The 19,640-nt window shown below is 36.7% G+C and overlaps 1 protein-coding gene and 1 pseudogene across 4 annotated transcripts in view; both read left to right on the forward strand.

Moving 5' to 3' along the window:
• Positions 1-1,380: 1,380 nt before the first annotated feature.
• LOC136849963 (lysosomal aspartic protease-like) lies at positions 1,381-10,514 on the forward strand (annotated as a pseudogene).
• Positions 10,515-11,484: 970 nt separating this feature from the next.
• Positions 11,485-19,640, forward strand: part of LOC136849965 (solute carrier family 45 member 3-like) — a 156,568-nt gene continuing 148,412 nt past the window's right edge. For 2 of the 4 annotated variants that reach the window (XM_067123489.1, XM_067123490.1), the window contains exon 1: positions 11,516-11,588. The gene's annotated coding sequence lies outside the window, so the exon portion shown is untranslated. Of the gene's footprint in view, positions 11,589-19,640 lie in introns of all 4 variants that reach the window. The other 2 variants (XM_067123487.1, XM_067123491.1) reach the window with 2 other exon arrangements.

The following is a 19,640-nucleotide window of genomic DNA, read 5'->3' on the forward strand; positions in this document are numbered from 1 at the left end:
TTTGTACAAAATACACTAATATTAATAGTTGTAGTATGGGTAGGGGTACTGTATACTAATCGTACAAAGGGAAAATTTTTTTATATCTATCAGTAACAGGAATTTAAATGCCTACATGGATGTGTTGATAGACACTATATTATCATTTTATTATACACTCCAGCTGTGTTGCCTAACCTCGCAAATATTGGTTGTGTGCAATAAAACTCCACAATTATGTAGTAAATATATTACTGTGTAAAATAAACCAGAGTCTTTCAAACACTTGAACCGTTCAAGTGTTCGAAAGTCTCTGGTTTATTTTACATAGTAGTATATTTACTATATAATTGTGGATTTTTATTACACAGATTGTTTTTCACGAAATTGTGAATCTATTAGCACTGGTTGGTGTATTAATTTTTCCAACTGGTGTCACGACATGTTAGGTCATTGATAGTGAGCAGCAGGAAAAAAAAATTCAGTATCCAATGGATTAGTGTGGGAAAATTTGGGAATGACAGCTGCATGTCACAAATTATCAAGATAAGGCATGTAAATGTCTGAAGCACCAGATGCATTTCCTAAATTTTCACATGCTTGCTTTTAAGGAAGATTCCAGGTATTGAAAGGCACTTGTGTGTGTGTATATATATATATATATTATATATATATATATATATATATATATATATATATATATATATATATATATATATATATATATATATATATATATATATATATATATATACAGGCAGTCCCCAGTTTACGACAGGTCCGGCTTACGACGTTCTGAGGTTACGACGCTTTTCAAATATATTCATCAGAAATTATTTCCCGGTTTACGACGTATGTTCCAGGGTTACGACGCGTCGTACGCCAATCCGACGGAAGAAATATGGCTCCAAAATGGCAGAATAATCAAAATTTGGAGTTTTTTTTTTTTTTATGAAAAACTCCATAAAAATGCAGTTTACATTGTTTTCAAGACACCCAAAGCATTAAAAGTAAGGTTTCTTAGGATTTTGACGATTTTCGACAATTTTTCGTTTTACAACGCAGCGTAAAAACGGAACCCCTGTCGTAAACCGGGGACTGCCTGTGTGTGTATATATATATATATATATAGTCTTTATAGTTTTGTAAATGACAAGCAAAGCAGAGACAGACATATCAAGATTGTAGTTACAGTCCATATTACAAACATTAATACTGTATCTGCCAGTCGTAATATCCACAGAAAATAACAGCTACGTCATTCTTCATATTTTGTTAATCTGTCCAGAAAAAAAAAGACGTTTTTTCATAATCTTTCACCAATTTAAGGTACAAAAATAAAAAAAATGACACACTAAGCAACTATGTCAACTGTCCCTCCGATAATGCATTCTGATTTTCCCATCCCCAAAGTGTTCTCAGGAGATAAGAACTTGGGTATTAAACCCAGGTGTTGCATCCATCGGCCTAGTTCGCTGACGACTTCCTCGCGAGCACCATGAAGTCTCTATTACTGCTGCTGTGCTCTGCTGCCTTGGTTGCAGCAGAGTTGAGAAGGTAAGTGTTGTCTTGAGTTTCAGGGACAAGGTAGGTCTATGGAGCGAAGGACTTTAGGCCTAAGAACGATCTGGATGATGGCTTGTCGACGATAGAAAGGGTCTTACTGCGTTTTAAGCGAAGGTGTTTTTCAAAGGGAATGTGTGTATGATGACATGTCAACAAAAGATGGGTCCTTACTTCATGGAGTGAAGCCCTTTGACCAAATAATGATTGAGAAGAAAAGCCCATACTGCATTAGATGAATGCCTTGGACAAAGGGATGGTCTTAATGAAGGGCCATCAGTAAGGGTTAGGTAAGCTCTTTCTGTGTAAAGTGAAGACATTTGACAAAGATCCAAAGGGTGAAGGACCTCAGATAAAAGAGTGATCCTTACTCTCAAAATGAAGACCTGACAAAAGAGTGGCCTTAATGAAGGTCATTAGACTGGACAAGCACCCATAGAATGAAGAGCATTTTTATTAAACAAAATGTCTTTATGAAGGACAAATAAAAAAAGTTTAGAAAATTTAAGTAGTGAAGGACTTTTGACAAAAGGAAGGCCTGTATGGTGAAGGGCTCTTGTCAGAGATCGTCTAGAGAATGGAGGACCTTGAGACATCTGTGAAGGACCTTCAACATTTGAGATACCTAGAGAATGATATTACAAATATTGGACAAAGGAAACTTAATGTAAGGACTTCGACCAAGAAAATCTGAATGATGGACCCGTGACAAAATAAATATTTGCACGAAGAGCCTTTAAGAAATTTAATGCTTAATGAAAGACTTAGGAAAAGCCTGTATTATGGGACTTATGACGAAAGAAAGGATCATGTGAAGAACTATCCACGAAGTGTCTGTATGTAGGACCTCTGTGACAAAAAACTTGTCAAGGGAGTAAATTATTTTTTAAACGAGAGAAAGGCAAAAGAAATTTTTATATGAACGATCTTTACCAAAACGTCCAGCGAGGGAAGGACTTCTTGCAGCAGAAGGGCCTATAGAGACAAATAATTCTATAAGTGAAGTACTTTGGCAAACAAGGGAACAACATGACACAAAGGCCCCTCTGCTCCAGAATGATAAATTTATAATGATTTCCCAGATGTTCCTGCTTGTGTTAAAGTGAACAAACCTCCCAGCTGCACTGAATAAGTCTGCTAATTGGCAGTTATACCTCAAAGCCTTAACAGTATGCTCTCAATGTATTATATATGTAGCATTTTATGCTCTACTTCCTTGCAGGACTCAAGATTGCGTCATAATCACGGTCTCTGGCCGACTGTAGCATCTTTTCACCAAAATCTGGACAAAGGCGCGCAAGTTAGCGCTCGTGTAACACTGGCATGAAAACAAGCGCGACGTTGACTTGTAAACCAGTTAAAAAAAAATTCGGCTACTTTGATTGGATTTTTGCCAGCAAAAGTCAAACTACTTAAAGTGCCAGAAAATAATCTCGTGAGATACTGCTTTAATAGAAATTTGCTACTTTGATTTAGCACAAGGAAAAGAAATTTATTGGCCATCTTTTTTTTTTTTTTACTGATGGCTTCGCTGTGTTTAAAGGCTGTTTCACGCGATAAGCTCTTTTAGTATTTTTTGGCATTTTGCCTCCAAACTTGGCACCTGTGAGTCAATATAATTTCTTTAAACTTGTTTACGAACGAAACTTTATAATTTAGTTACAGCAAATAGAGCAAGAAGAAAACTAATCATTTTTTACTAATTTTTGACGTTAATTTGCAGAAATTGACCAATCAAGTGGATGCTATAAGATGTCAGGTAACCTATTCCTGTCTTTTTTTTTTCCAAAGCACTCCACCTTTAGAAGTATTTGTCATGTCCATAAAGAACTTTTGGCAAGGGTCCGTCCTTCCCTCCCTAGAAATGTGTCAAAGGTCGTTCGTGAAGACCTTTGTTTTGCAAAAAAAAAAAAATATATATCCGTCACAGAATCATTTCTCTTGTTAAATTAAAATACTTAGTAATCCTGCTCGTCCGTAGGATAACGAGCTCGACATTGCTTGCGAGTCATTATTAATTATAGGTCCTCTGCCTTAGGATACCCTTGCAGAAGATCGAAAGGGTGCGTAAATTGGGCGACTTCCACAAGACGAAGACGTTCCTCGAAACCCGTTACTCTTCTCAAGATGTCGGTGACAGCATCCTCGACCTCGACAATTACATGGACGTAAGTTTTATGTTTTTTTTTTTTATGGAATTTCGTGAAACTAATATAAAAAGATTTTCATTGGGCACCTCTATTATTATCATTATTATTATTCAGAAGATGAACCCTATTCGTTTGGAACAAGCCCCCCACTGACTTGAAATTCAGGCTTCCAAAGAATATGGCGTTCATTTGAAAGAAGCATCGGGAGGTAATGGAACACAAAGAAAAAATAAATCACTTATTAAAAAAAAGGATAAATTAGATTAACAAATTAATAAATGAATAGATAAAAATGTGTGCACATTCCCCTTTAGATTTTAGAAAGAGAAAGAACAAACAATATTCAAGAATCAAACGCCAGTTACCGACCACTCTTCTTCTTTTTCCAAATATTAACTCTTCTCGTCACTCGGTTCGTCCCGCGCAGGCGCAGTACTACGGCCCGATCAACCTCGGGACTCCGGCCCAGGAGTTCAATGTGATCTTCGACACCGGTTCCTCAAACCTGTGGGTTCCTTCCAAAAAGTGTTGGAGCCTAGCCTGCCGTAAGTACGGAGAAAGTCCTCTTACGTATTCATTTGTAACTTGATAAAGTGTCCGATTGGTTTGTGCGTATGTATATATGTTTGTGTTTGGTAGTTTTTTTAGTTTTGTTTGTTATTGTGTTGATTTATATTTATTTTTTATAAATTAAATATTTGTTATTTAATGTGCTCGTTTTTCTTTATTAAATTTATTTGGTCATCAGTTAATTATCTTATCGATTTATATTAATTTATGTTACTCATTCATATTAATTATCTGTTTATTTATTGAAATTCACTTCTTTATTAATTGTAATTTGTTAGATTAATTAATTAATGTATTTAGATATTTAATTATTTACTTAATTTCTTTTTTTGTATTTATACATCTATTTACCGTATTAATTGTAATTTACTGAATTATTTATTTTCATTTATTTACATATTTTAATTCAATCAATCAACTAATTAAATCATATATATAAATATACTTAAGTATCGAATTATTTACTAAATTTCTTTCTTTATTTACTGTTTAACCAATTAATTTGTTTATTTATTTATCTCACAGTTGCTCATCGCCGGTACGATTCAGCGGACTCGTCCACCTACAAGGAAAACGGAACGGCTATCGAATTCCACTACGGATCCGGATCCTGCAAAGGATTCCTGTCCGCGTAAGGAATCCAGATTTTAGGATTTTGTGGATCATGTTGTGGTAGTTGGACAGCTAAGTAGGATTTCTATCCGTGTAAGGAATCCTTGTACTATTAGGATTTTAGGATCATGTTTTAGAATAGTTGGACAGCTAAGTAAGATTCCTGCCCATGTAAGGAATCCTGATTTTAGGATTTTAGAGAAGCTGGACGGCTAAGTGAGAATAGGCCTAAAGGGGAACGGATGGAGGGTCAAAGGCAGTTAGCCTTTGCAACTGGAGACCAAATGTATGCTGCTAAGAATCTTTTAGTAGGCCTAGTGTCTACTTTGTGCCCACCAAGGCACACTGTTTACACTGTGGAGGTTGTATTGTTGTATCTCTGTAGCGTCACTTCTTAGGCCCCAGCTGTGTTACTTTCTGCCTCTTTACTGCTCCTCCGTTCGTGGTTTAGTCTCTTAAGTGTTAAAGAAGTTGAACAGTGCAACACAACGTACTTGACACAAGTCTAATGACATTTCAGACTTCACAGAATATTCTGGATAGTTACACTAGTTAGGTCTAATTCTTATTTGGCCTCGCTTTGTTTCTTTCTAAAATCACCAACACTTTTGTCTCTATTTTAATTTCCTCTGTTCTAAACCCTTCTTTTGTTTCTCCCTTGTTGTTCATGCTTTTATCTAGTTTCCTTTATCCTAACGTCCTCTTTATTTCCCTCTATTCCTGCCATCAATGCTCTTTTCTAACTCTTTAATTCCCTTCTCTGTCGTGTGTGCTCTGTTCTAATGTCCTCTATTCTATTACTCTTTCTTTCATACTCTGTTCTAACCCTCTCTGCAAGCACTGCTTTCTGTCATCAATTCTCTATTCTAACACCGTAATTACTCCTTTCTGTCATCAGTGTTCTGTCCTAACTCCCTCTATTCTAGCACTAATTAATCCCGTCTGCCATCAGTACTCTATTCAAACTCCTGCGCTTGTCTGCTTTCTTTTATTTTTTTAGTGACCACCTGTCTGTAGGAGACGTGCCCGTTGAAGACCAGCTCTTCGCCGAGATCACTAGCGAGGGCGTCAGCTTCCTCCCGGGTCAGTTCGACGGCATCATGGGCATGGGCTTTGTCGAGATCTCCGCTCTGGGAGTGCCCACGGTGTTCGACAATATGATTGACCAAGGGGCTGTGGACGACCCCATTTTCTCTTTCTACCTCAACCAGTGAGTTGAATTTTATTTAATTGTTTGTTTACTTTTTTATTTAAACGTACTAGTTGGTTTTAAAAGTCTGGAGGTCCACATCAGGCATCCTTCCTTTTCACACCTTATTATCTTGCCATTTTATGACATTTTTTACGTCTTGGAAACCGTAACTGGCAAAATTTTAAAATCGCAGCAATCTAGAAAGAAATACGTCATTATCCTTACAATCCTACAATAACTGAAATAAACAGATAATTATGTGGATAAATAGACAGGCACACAGATAAATAGACAGGCAGAATCCTGACAGAACTATCCTGTTTCATAGCAATATGTCGGGAACCCCAGGAGGCGAACTGGTTCTAGGTGGATCCGACCCCAACCACTATGAAGGAGAATTCGCATATGTACCCGTTTCCCAAGTCGGTTATTGGCAGGTGACGGTTGACAGGTAAGCTGAAGGTTATTGTTACGTTACAGAGTTACAGAGTACTCAAGGTATATTGAAAGTTATTAAGTTACGGGGTACTCGAATCTTTACAAAGAAGAGGAGTTTCATTTGATTCTGTAGGGCGTCGAATGGTACTACTCATATGCGAATATAATTATAGTTCTGTAGGACTAGCTTTGGCGCGCAAACCTCTAACGGCGGCCAAATAATGAGTCTATTAAATAAGTTAAAAACACTTCCTGGTGGAAAATCATTCACGTAAAAATAATGCTCTTCTTTGCAAGTATTATTGGTTTATTTTTTTCTGATTTTTATGTTGCAGAGTATTCAAATCTTAATGAAGAAGATGATTTTACAGTTGTGTAGGTCTAGCTTTGGCGGTCAAACTTCTTACGGCGGGAAAGTGATGTGTCAAATAAATACATTAAAATTATTTCCAGATGAAACATCATTGCCTTAAGAATAATGCTCTGCTTTTCAAGTATTATAGCGTTATTTTTTGCCAAGATTTTAAAGGGAAATCTAAATAAAAACCATCGCAAAATTCCAGCATCTTGGTCGGAGGCGTTGCGAAGTCATTCTGCAACCCATGTGAAGTTGCTATCGACACTGGTACTTCCCTCATCGCTGGGCCTACGGAGAACGTAAAGGTAAAATTCCATTCTCTCTCTCTCTCTCTCTCTCTCTCTCTCTCTCTCTCTCTCTCTCTCTCTCTCTCTCTTCTTCTTCTTCTTCTTCTTCTTCTTCTTCAAAAAGTAATTCGGGTCAAGGAAAAAAAATTCAAACACACACAGACATCTCTGCCTTTAATAAGCTTAAATGAAAGTTACAGAAAAGCTAATTTGATCATTTTACTATTATTTATCTCCTAAGGAGGGATAGTGGCGTCAGTGCACCTCAAGTGGTGCACTGTAGGCATCGCTAAAGGGTGTTTGCAGCGTCCCTTCGGCCCTTAGCTGCTTCCACTTTTTAGCCTTGCACTTCACCTCCATTCTCGCTTCCTTTCTTCAGTCTTGCTGTCCAGCCTCTCTTAATATTGCTTTTAGTCTAATTGTGAGGTTTCTCCCAGTTCCATCTTTAGATATTTATACTTTATCTTCTTTATTTTCTTGATTTCTTCTTCTATCTGTTCTGGCCAACCTCTCCAACTCCAGGTCTATGCACTGTCTCAAGCGCTGGGTAGCCGAAAGTGCCCCAGTGCTTGGCCTGACAGCCTTAATTTCATTAGAATATATATAAATAATAAGATTTAAACACCCTTTAGCGATGCCTACAGAGCACCACGTGAGGTGCACCGACTGCACAATCTCCCCCCCTAATGATTTCACAAATAGTAAATTTATTAAATTTATCGCCATTTGCGATTAATATCTTTCATGAGACTATTCGCTTTTCATCACATTCCCCAGGAACTCATGACAGACTTCGGCGCCTTCCACATCCTCGGACCCGAATATGGCATCCTGTGTTCCAAGGTGCCGGAGATGCCAAGTGTCACTTTCATCATGAATGGACACAGCTTCGAATTGGAGGGAGCTGATCACGTCATCGAGGTAGAGTTATTTTGAGTGATTGTACTTGCTTTTGTTGTTTGTTGTTTTGTTATATTTGGCCTTATGCCAGCACAGGATATGTTCGTAAGGTAGGCCATAATGTGAATGTGTAGTTTAGAAGTTTTAGGCGTAAGGAACAGAGGCAGACATATAAAGTGCTGATATATATAAATCACCTTTCAACTAATGACCCCATTTGTAAACAAGATATAATGGACTTACTAACTGACTCACTAATCATCTTAATATTCAGTATTCCACAATAAGCTGTAGGTCCCGTTGCTAGGTAACCAACTGGTTCTTAGCTAGGTAAAATAAGTCTAACCCTTCGGGCCAGCCCTAGGAGAGCTGTTAATCAGCTCAGTGGCCTGGTAAAACTAAGATATACTTAACTTATTTCATGTAATCAGTAATCCTCTGATTGCTCAGTGAAATGACTGCTTATTTCCCTTCTTCTACAGGCTGTGGAACTCTCTTCCTTCTTCTGCTATCCTTGGCTCTTGCTACCTTTCTCTCACTAGCCTTTTTTTTTATTGTCTAGCTTGGTTAGTTAGCACCAATAGGATGCCAGTTCCATCGTCCTCTGCACTGACCATTTAACCCGAACTTCAATAAGACCTCAGTTAGGGCAACAGAAGAAAATGTTAGCTCTTCAAGGAACAGAGAGAGAGAGAGAGAGAGAGAAAGCGAGAGAGAGAGAGAGAGAGAGATCTTTTTACCATTAAGATTAAATCTTCATTCAGAGAGCTGAGCATTTTTGTGCTAATATTTCGGGCAGAACATTCCAGCTCATACAGAAAAATATTGTTTTTGTATGTTTTATTTTTGATACAGAAAGATTAATAAAAGCAATGGTCGTCTTTAACGAAAGCAGCTAAATTACAGATAGGCCTAATCTGGCGTGAATGCAAATGGACCCCATATTCTTTGGAAGTTTGAATTTCAAGCCAACGGCCACTGTGGGCTTTGTTCCATATGAATATGGGCTATTTTCTGGATAATAATAATAATAATAATAATAATAGAATTATTATTATTATTATTATTATTATTATTATTATTATTATTATTATTATTATTATTATTATTCATATGAACCCTATTGGCGGGGAACAAGCCCACAGGGGCCAGTGACTTTGAAATTTAAGCTTCCAGAGAATATGGTGTTTATTGGAAATAAGTAACGGAAGGTAATGGGAAATACAGAAAGAAGGGATCACTTACTAAAAAATCAAAAATAAATAAATTAATAGACAGAAAAAAGTAAATTATTAAAATACAAGACGAATAGTACTAGGGTAGTAATACATTGCATCTTCTCTTGAACATCTGAATTTCCGAATGTACAACATCCTCTGGGAGGCTATTCCACAGCCCAACGGCGTGAGGAATAGAATAATAATAATAATAATAATAATAATAATAATAATAATAATAACAGAGGTAATATTAGTAGTAGAAGTACTAGCAGTAGAAACGAAGACAAATTAAACGCTCCCTGCGTGGGTAACTAACAACAAAGCAACGCAAAGCAGACCAATAATAACATCGTCATATTATCGCTCGGGACGTGGGCCGTTCAATTCGCTTGGGGATTACCTGGGAGATTACCGCTGTTCGCATTGTGAAAGATGACGGGAGGAGATTACTTTGCAAAGTAGCTCTCTTTCGTGGACGGAAGGAGGCCTGTGGCAGTGGCAACATAATGTCCTTATTAGGCCTATATTAATTCCAAAGTCTTAATTTTGCTTTTTTACTTTAAAAGCAGGAATGTTAGTTATGTAAAAAGTTTAGGTTTGATGTCGACTAGGTTTGTATAGCTGTCAGGATTTGATAAAATGTGTATAAATGTAAGCAGACATTAAACATGCACAGTTCCCTAATTCTAGGCGCACTGCAGGCATGACTCAAGGGTCTTTGCAGCGTCCCTTCGGCCGGCCCCTGACTGCAAACGTCTCTTAGCCTTTTACTTTACCTCCGTTCCTAATTCGTTTCTTCAATCTTCCTGTCTAACCTCTCTAACAATTACTTTAGATCCTTGTGCTTCATCTCATTTTAATTTCTAGGTCTCTTTATCTTGCTGCCTAAACTGCTGATTAGTTTAAATTGCCCCAGTGCTTGGCTTTATAGCCTAAATTTAAAGTTTCGTTAAATTTTGACTCATTCTTTTTCGACCTCAGATCGAAGACCCAACGACTGGCATCAGCGAATGCATCGTAGGATTCTGGCACTCGACACGTCCCAGCTCATCGTCGACTGGATCATCGGAGACCCTTTCATTGCTAAATACTATTCGGAATTCGACGTCGGGAACAAGCGCATCGGCTTTGCGCAGGCCAAGTAAGAGGCGACTATAATACTGTCTCCGTCAATGTACGTAGTGATATGAGACCGCCTGCTCTTGTTTATAGAAGAGTTTAAATTTCAATAAAATGTTAGCGTATTATATGTCTTTTTATCATTTTCCTTTCATTTGCATGTTTTTGTGTAGATATCCATTGGATTTGTTTTTGGTCAGCTATATTAAATGAACTTAATTATCATTATATATATATATATATATATATATATATATATATATATATATATATATATATATATATATATATTATAATGCTATTACGCATAAGAAAGTCTAATGGAACGTGGCACGTAGAAATGTTGAGAATGAATGACAATGACCGATTGAGTCATTGCCCGGAAGTCGTCATAAGCAACGCTCAAAACAACATTTTTCGTCTGAATGACATTGTAATAGCTCCCAAATCGCTTATCCTAACAACTATAATCTTCCTATTGTGTCTGATTTTGAAAGCACACGTTTCCTTATTTATCTACACATTATTTTATATATTATTTATCTACACATTATTTTATATAACAAACAAGATGAGGACAAACTGACATTCAAGATTAATTAACTGAAGATTCGGTCAGTCGCTTCTTCCGAACGTGAGCACCTTAAACGTCATCAGTAAGTGTACCCTGCTCGAGCAGCCGTTCGTTTTGCTTTTAATGTTTATGGCGAACGCTTGTGGTAGAATTTGCATGGTAGTGGGATTAATGTCCTATTTTGTGTGCTATTTTTTGTATATTCTTAGCAAAATTTAAAGCTATTCAAGCGGCTATTAACACAATAAAACAATTACTTTTGTCAGTAATACTGTTGGAGTCGGCTTCAGCTTCGTCTTATTTTGGGCTGTAGAATTTGTCCATAATGTCAACAACGCGGCTACATTACATTTTTTCTTTGTTGTCAGTAATAATATTGTTTATATTTTATATAGATATATTTTATTTTCTTTATTTGTAATGATAACTGAATAATATAAAATGTAAAACAACCCGACGGGCGGGAGAGAAGAGCCACCCAACGGCACTAGTGCAACAACTCAATTTCCGATTTTCTATGATAGTAAACAATGACGTCACGCGTAATGTCATCAGTGTTGACTTGACTGTGTTGGTGGAAAGGTCTGCGTTATCCCACCGGAGTGCGATTTTCTCTGTGTTACAAGGTAACGTGAATATTTGACGGTTATTCCTTTGAAAACAACGCCGTGTCGAAGGTTTTCAATTTAATTTTAAAATTTAAATCAAATTAAAAGCGTTACGAAATAGTCCCACTGGGTATATGGCATTTATGGTTAACCCAGAAGACCTGTTACGGTGGTCTGTCAACACAAGAGCACCTACCACGTTATTTGATCTTGATTTACGCCGTGAATGGACGTATTTCATTCATTTTTATCTTAATTACCGTGAAATAGGCTAACCAGAGTATAATCAGGGTATGCGACTGAGTATATAACTTAGGCCTAAAGGCCTAGGCTGGGCTGCTTATTGGTTTTCCTCATTTGGTAGGCAAATTATTTGAGGCCAATGTACGAGTCTATGACATTTCCTAATAAGTCCATGATAGACGGTGAAGCTTCCTTTAGCAAAGCCTCACTTCTGACTCACAGTAATGACATTCACGGCAGAAGTAGTTTTTAAATTGGTCAAATTAAATGGTAATTAAGACCTTTCCTTGCCTGTAATTTTTACACATTAGAAACTTTAAGGGCCGAGCCTGATGTCTGTGTCATTGAAGGAGCCTACCATTGCTGCTTACGTCGAGGATCATTAAACCTCCCATGGGCTCATAAAGTGACTTACGAGGCTCATCACTGACCCTAGGAATGACCTAGGTTAGGTCTGTGGTGCAGCTGTGTCCTCAACTACATTTCCTACATATTTGTAGATTGCATCGTTGCATATCTTAGCATGTGTCATTTGAGTTGTTGCATATCATATCATATGTCATTTGAGCTGTTGCAGATCAGTAGCCTGTATAAGACATTTGAGTCGAAATACCTTTGAGTTGTTGCGTATCATAGCCTGTCATTTGAGTCGTTGCATATACCCTATTTCATTTGATTCATTGCATATCATAGCCTATTTCATTTGAGGTCATTGCATATCATAGCCTATATATGACATTTGAGTCATTGCATGTCATAGCTTATGTCATTTGAGTCATTGCAAATCTTAGTCTATGCCACTTGAGTCATTGCATATCCTAGTCAGTGTCATTTGAGTCATTAGAAATCCAAGCCTACGTCATTTGAGCCATACCCTAAACCTATTTGTAGGGCTAAGGCACAGGAAAAAGTACGTCTGTTAATGTATCGTTTATTTTAGTTCCAGAATTCAGCGTGATTTTTTATCGCTCGTGCATAAATAGCCTATGTGGAAGGTAACCATATCCCAATCTTCCAAAACTTAACCTAATGTAGGGTGTTTGAATAGAATTGACTGAGGTCTACTAGCCTGACATGTTAGCCTAGTCCACCATTTACTTTACATATCATTTATAGGATGTCATAACTATAAATTTATTCTCTGCCTCATTTTGTAGCTGTCATATTTTTCAATTTTTTGCAACCAGCCTAGTATACAGTTTTTAGGTGTTTTGTATTGTTTCACATTTGAGCAAACAAATGTTCAGCATTTAGGTACTTTTTGTTCTGTTTCACATTTGATCATTATGATTGTGTGTATGAAATTTTTGAGTAGTCCTGTAGCTCTCCTACTGATGAAAGATGGATAATTGGATCATGAGGAAATTTTCTGTGTGCTCTTGAACAAATGACTGTAAACCACACATGACAATACAGTATATTGATTATCCAATATTCAGGGTGTAAACCAAGTTACCAGAATCAGAGTAATGGTTATAATTTAATTTGCATCCTAAACCCTTATAATTTTTTTTTTTTTTTAAGAGTGCTGTCAGAGGTAAACAGCATTCTAAAGTGATTTGATGACTAGTATTTTGTACTATTTAGATCTTTCTTCACAACTTACCATGGATTGTAATAAAACAGGCTTTGATTTTTTGTTGAATGGTGATTAGCCTAAACAAGTTATATGGATGGTGTTTAAGCATGCTGTTTTACAAGGACCACTAGTATATATGTTTTTTTATGATAATTGATTTTTGTTGATTAGCAGATAAGGTTTGTAAGATAATTTTTGTATAGTTTAGCATCAAGATGTAGTTTTCCAGGTAGACACTGTACTGTAGGCTATAGTACCTAAAATAATAATGTACTAAGTGTTATAAAGTTCAAAGAAAACTTTAAAATATTATGTAGTTGCCCTCATTGTGATGCAACAGTCCTTTGACATTTGAAAATTAGGTCCATTTGCTTTCATGAATTATTTAGATTTTTATCATCAGTTCTGATTAAAAGGGTGATTGCAGCACTTATGTGAGCATCATGACTTAAGTACATACTGTGTATACAATAACTCTTTTAATTTTTGTAATTGGGCACCACCGCATTATTTGGGTTAGCTATTTGTGCGAGTTATTAGGCAGTCAGTAAATGTAACACACTGAATTGAAACTTACACGAGGTAAGTGTAAGACGTAATAAATATGGAAATAAAAGGAATGTTTATGATTTGGGAGTTGTCTTGGCCAGATGGGTATGGCATAGGGTGTAAGGTAAATACCCCATTGCTCTAGCAGAAGCAAACTTTGAAATGTTAACAAAGGTCTTGTGGTGACCCCAATGAAATGCTGCTACTTTTCGGTTGCTGTTGACGTGGTCTGTAGCGAACTTTAGCACAATACAGTACTTAATCAGGTAACTCATGTTTTCCTCTAAATAGTTGTAGCTTTACTCCATATGGTTGTAAAGGGATATTTTCATCATACTTTTTCTTTATTTCCTCTGCCTACACCCCCATATAGGCCTAGTGTACTAACATTCTTTATTGTGTTATCACTTGAACACCCCTTAAACGTTGTATTATGAAAAAAGTCCCTTCTCATACAAAGTAACTTTCAAAAATGCGAAACATATTCTGACCTTGGATTATAATTCATTTTGAAAACTTAACTGATTTGCGTGGAATATTGGTGATGTCTCGTGTATACTTAAGCTTTAGTGTAAAAAATGTTCATACCGTGGTATAGTTTGCTGATAGCAGGAAGTTGTTATCTTCTCTCGTTATCTTTGTTACATTATGGAAGGCTGTCGATGCTGGATGGTGTCTCAGAACTACAGTGAGATAAATATACAAACAGGACACCTGTGACTACAGAAACAATGGCTAAGAAAGTAACTATACTAGAAGAATACAGTACGCACTCTGTCAGTGAGGACAATGAGATAGGACAAACAGGTGTTCAGCATAAAGCATGGCACTGGAGCGATCTGGTCAAAAGAGGACTCATTATCTACAGCCTCTCTTTCACTGATGCATCTATTCATTCATTTAGAATACCAAATGATTTATCATCTGTTAGGAGAATTAGCAAAGTTGCTGTATGTAAAGGTCCTTATGTTAGCCAACCATTGGAGTCCATTATGATCTTCATGAGTTGCAGATGTTAAAGAAAGAAATGTTTATCTTTTTGCAGTTTCTTAACCAGCAACTGCTGGTGCATTGTTTGTCATCAGTGAGTCTGTTTTGCTATTCCGAGCACCCGTGTTTCTTGACCTTCTGACATCTTTTGAGACTGAATGTTATGTGTTGAGCTGTTTTATCGGAATGCAGTAAGTTTAAGTATATCTTAGTTTAACCAGACCACTGAGCTGATTAACAGCTCTCCTAGGGCTGGCCCGAAGGATTAGATTTATTTTTACGTGGCTAAGGACCAATTGGTTACCTAGCAACGGGACCTACAGCTTATTGTGGAATCCGAACCACATTATAGCGAGAAATGAATTTCTATCACCAGAAACAAATTCCTCTTGTTCTTCACTGGCCGGTCGGAGATTCGAACTCGCGACCAACAGAGTGGTAGCTGAGAACGGAACCCGCTCACCCAGCGAGGAACTGTCGGAATGCAGTAGTTGCTGCAAGGTATATAGGTATATTCCTTTGGTAGCTGTTTACAAATATTCTGGAGCTTTGGATGTGGGAACCTGTTTAATGTTGCGCCATGCATTCATTTGAGTAGTTACACTGCCCATGTTTTTATCAGGTTGCAGTGTTTTTTAAAGGGTCTGTTGTGTTTGAAAGGACTGATGTTATGATTCTGGATGTCTTTGATGTTGGAGTACAGTATATTGTAGCTACCATTAGACACCAGTGACATAGGTTCATTACAAATGTAACTGCTATGGGGAACTAGATGCTTTTCAAGCATTGTTGTTTTTTTATTAGCATAATGCATTTTTCTTGTCAGTGATTTGCCAGTTATATATTATTAAAGCATATGTATGATGGATACGCATATGTACATGGTACTATACTGTAAATGAATTAATTTTAACTCAAGAAAAACTATAACATTATCAGACTAATAAACTTGCATCAGTGTTACAGTTTATACAGTACTATAACAGAATTGAAACTAACAAATAAAAGCAATGGTTTGCTTGCGGAATAAATAATATCCTGTTGGAGACAGTTTTTTAGAATGCAGTAGTGTCGCATTTATTTCCTAAGACTTCAGGTGATTGGGCCTCCATTATAATGTATAAATGCCATAAGTTGCAAGGAATAGTGTGTATTATGTCGATACTGTTGGCAGCTTGTATCTAAAGGAAAAATGTATAATATTTTTCTGTCTATTTTATTGATTATTCATAAGTTTAAATCATGTTATACAGAGGTTACGGTTTATTACGTTGGGAAGTTTGTAGCACGCTCAGCATTCCTTGTATTCATGTGAGCTAGTGACAGAATGACCATATGTTTATTTATCCTCAAAAAATTTTCAATTGACTGTAGATTTGAAAATTTGAAAATTAAAGTAAGTCTTTATTTAGGGGGTAAAAAATCTGAGATAGTGTGGATTGTGGATATACATAAACTGTTTATTTTAATGGAAAAATAGACAATTTTATTGCAAGAGTTTACTGGGTAGTTTTTCTTTGTTAGCTGCAGTAAAGTGTAGCTTTCTAGACTTGAAGAAAATGGATGATTGTTAAACTCTTTTCATTGGAAGATTGTGATTTCAAATCCTCTGATTAGATTGGTTATCCCATGCAGTCATTAATATAAAGTACAGTATAACACTGTGTTGGAATGCAGAGTTAAACTGGAAGAATTTAGTGGTCATTTAGTCTTTGCATGTTGTACAGTTTTTCTATAATTAAAATTGCATTGCAACAGTATATTTGCCTTGATGAAGGTAATTTTTGGCTTACCATACATTCTTGTTTTTGATACCTAACAATTAATTCTCAGTAATGTTTATGAATCATTCCACAATGTAATCACTACTTAGAATTTGTCATTATGCAAAGACTTGGAGAATTAAAGTGATTTCTTTTAATTCACAGGATTTCACTTGAGTACAAAGTGTCACCGTCATATTTTGTATCGTCTTACAGTTAAAATTGTACAGTAGTTGTATCTTATCAGCTCTGGGCCCCAGTGTTCGGAAAATAAACCATATCAGTGACATGTTGTAAGGTCTGAATGATAAATGGAGTGATGTTTTGAATCACAGGAATGGTTTACATCAGTAAGATTGAGGTTTTGTGGATGCAGTTTCTTGTAGGATTTTTTTTGTATTGGTATGCATTGATGCCAGGTCTCAATTGTTAATCAGCTATTGGCACAGTACTAGTCCCCCATTTGACTTTCTTTCCCTCATTTTGAACTAAATTAGTAGAGAATTCCTATAGGATACGAAAGGAAGTGACTGTTTTGGTGTCATGTAAGTTATGTTTAAGCTGTAGCCTAAGCTGTTATCCACTTTTCAAGTACTGTACTGTATACCTGTCCTAGTTGTCTGGTTGAAGATTTACTTTTTGTATGTCGATCTATAGTGTCCCTTATATTATGTAAAAGCTTGCAATTGATTCAAGAATATAACTATACTGTATATAACTATGACTTACATGGAAAATTAACCCTATGTGCAAGATTGGAAAAGAGCAAGACAGTTCAGTTAGATAGTATATGAGGCTAGGTACTGAACAATACTGTATCTAGTGTCTTTTCCTCGTAATTTTTCATTCTTGTTGTGGTATTGTTCAGGAAAACTATTCATTACCCAGAAATGAGTAATAAAAGAAAGTGGTCTAGGCTATTCTATATTAATAGTAACACCATGAGTACTCATTTAATGTTTGCCTTGGTGAGACTTCAGTATAACAAGCACTTTTCTGTGTACAGTATTACGTCTTGAACTAAACCAGAAGAGGCTTAGCTTGTGTTTCAGATGTGGCTACCACCTAGATCCGTGGTAAAGAGTTGATACAGGACAGTCGTTTGATTAATAGTCCAGTTTTCTTGCAAGCATTCGTGCATTAAGAGAAGGCTCAGGCTTCAGCTTAGAAAGGACATTTGATTGCTCATTCTGTCGGCCGCGCTGTTATGAAAAATAAATTGCAGTGCAGTACTGTAAATTTATAGTGTGAAATTCAGTGTTGACTTTGGCCAATTTGATGAGGTTTTTGAATTTGCACCAGATTTTTCTTGTCAGTAAATGAATACTGTACTATTTAAAAAATCTGATCATACAAAACGGTTTATGATCAACAGGTTGTATATGTTTGTCATTAATAAGAAAGTAGTTACTGAAATGTAAACATTGGCTGACGATTTTTTTAGTTTCCCAAAGTGATGCAGTGTAATATAGACACAGACAGGATATCCTTTTTAAAAATGCATCAGATGTAGACATCGAATACATATTTAGGCCATGTGGGCTCTTTATATTTTGTTATTTAATTTCATTCATGAATTTGACCTTGACATTATGTTAATCCTTTTTATTAGATTCAAGTTTATTGCCACGCAATAACATCACTGTTATTCATATTAGTCATGTATTCTTACGTCAGTGACCTTGGTCGTTGTAACGCCAGATAACCTACAGTTATGCATGTTTACGGAACTAACTTGGAGACCATGAACTTGGATGGCAAGCTGTCAAAGACTAGGACGCCATATTGGAAAAGGCGGAAGATTGACAGATAGGGTCGAATATATAGTGTATGGAGACATTCGTCTGTTATATTTTGGGAACTTTTCTCTTTATTCTTTGCCATTTTTTCTTCATTTTTATCATATTTTGCACATTCGGTAGCAGTAGCAAAGACCTTATATAGGGTTTTTGGTAGTAGTAGTAGTATTAGTGGTAGTAGTAGTAGTATATTGAAAGGTTAATCTTTGGAACGGCTCTGAATCCTGTCCTGTGGAAGTTTGCAGCTTATATCTGTGGCCTTCTTTTGGATTATTCCATGAGAATCTTTGCTGATTATGAATAATAATAATAATAATAATAGTGCACTGATGGCTCACAAGAAATAACATGATGGCCTTTTGTACGTCACAGACGTTTCGTCCAGATGCTGAAGAGGTTGAGGGGTGACTGTAGTTCAAAGCAGGCTGCTCTAGACTGCCCGGAGACTGTAAGATAGTCCGAGTCCTCCGTAACCTGACCCAGATAAAGGAGGGTTTTGCCATTATGTAGATAGTAGCTGTTGGTTGATGTCCCTCCTTGCCAGCCGTGGCATTTATTCACCCTTAGTGCTTGCTGTACCCTTACGATTCATGTAAGCAGCAAAAATGAGGTATTTTTACCCTGTGCATTTTCATTTGTTCAACGTAGTGTCCTTCTGAAATTTATTAAATCTTGTGGTTTCTGAGTAGAATGGAAATACATTTCATATGGAATTCGTCTTCATTAGAAGCTAAGCGAGTTGCTCGAGGGTGCATAATTGCGTTGGCCATTTACCTATCTTTGTTACTTAGCGGATTTCCTTACTTACCTGGAGGAGACAGACTCCCCAAACTGTCCGTTGAATTGAGGTGTCACTGTAGGTACATAACTCACCTGCTTAAATGCACCCGCGCTCCACTTGTAAGGATTAAGTGACGCTCTAGAACGCCGGATGCTTCTTAGAATTGATTAGACGCGCGTCAAAGGGATGCTTTAAATAGTCGTTTCAGGATGACCGCCTGTGTAGGAGGAGGATACCAAGGCCCTTTACATCTGAACCAAGGGGATACCACCTCCATCTTTTATTTGCTCTTCTGTGAAGATGAGACGAAGACTGGCATTGATTTGATACGTGGAATGTATTAGTGGTTTTAAAGAAATACATTTT

Source organism: Macrobrachium rosenbergii, chromosome 21 (genome assembly GCF_040412425.1).
Source record: "Macrobrachium rosenbergii isolate ZJJX-2024 chromosome 21, ASM4041242v1, whole genome shotgun sequence".
Lineage (NCBI taxonomy): Eukaryota > Metazoa > Arthropoda > Malacostraca > Decapoda > Palaemonidae > Macrobrachium > Macrobrachium rosenbergii.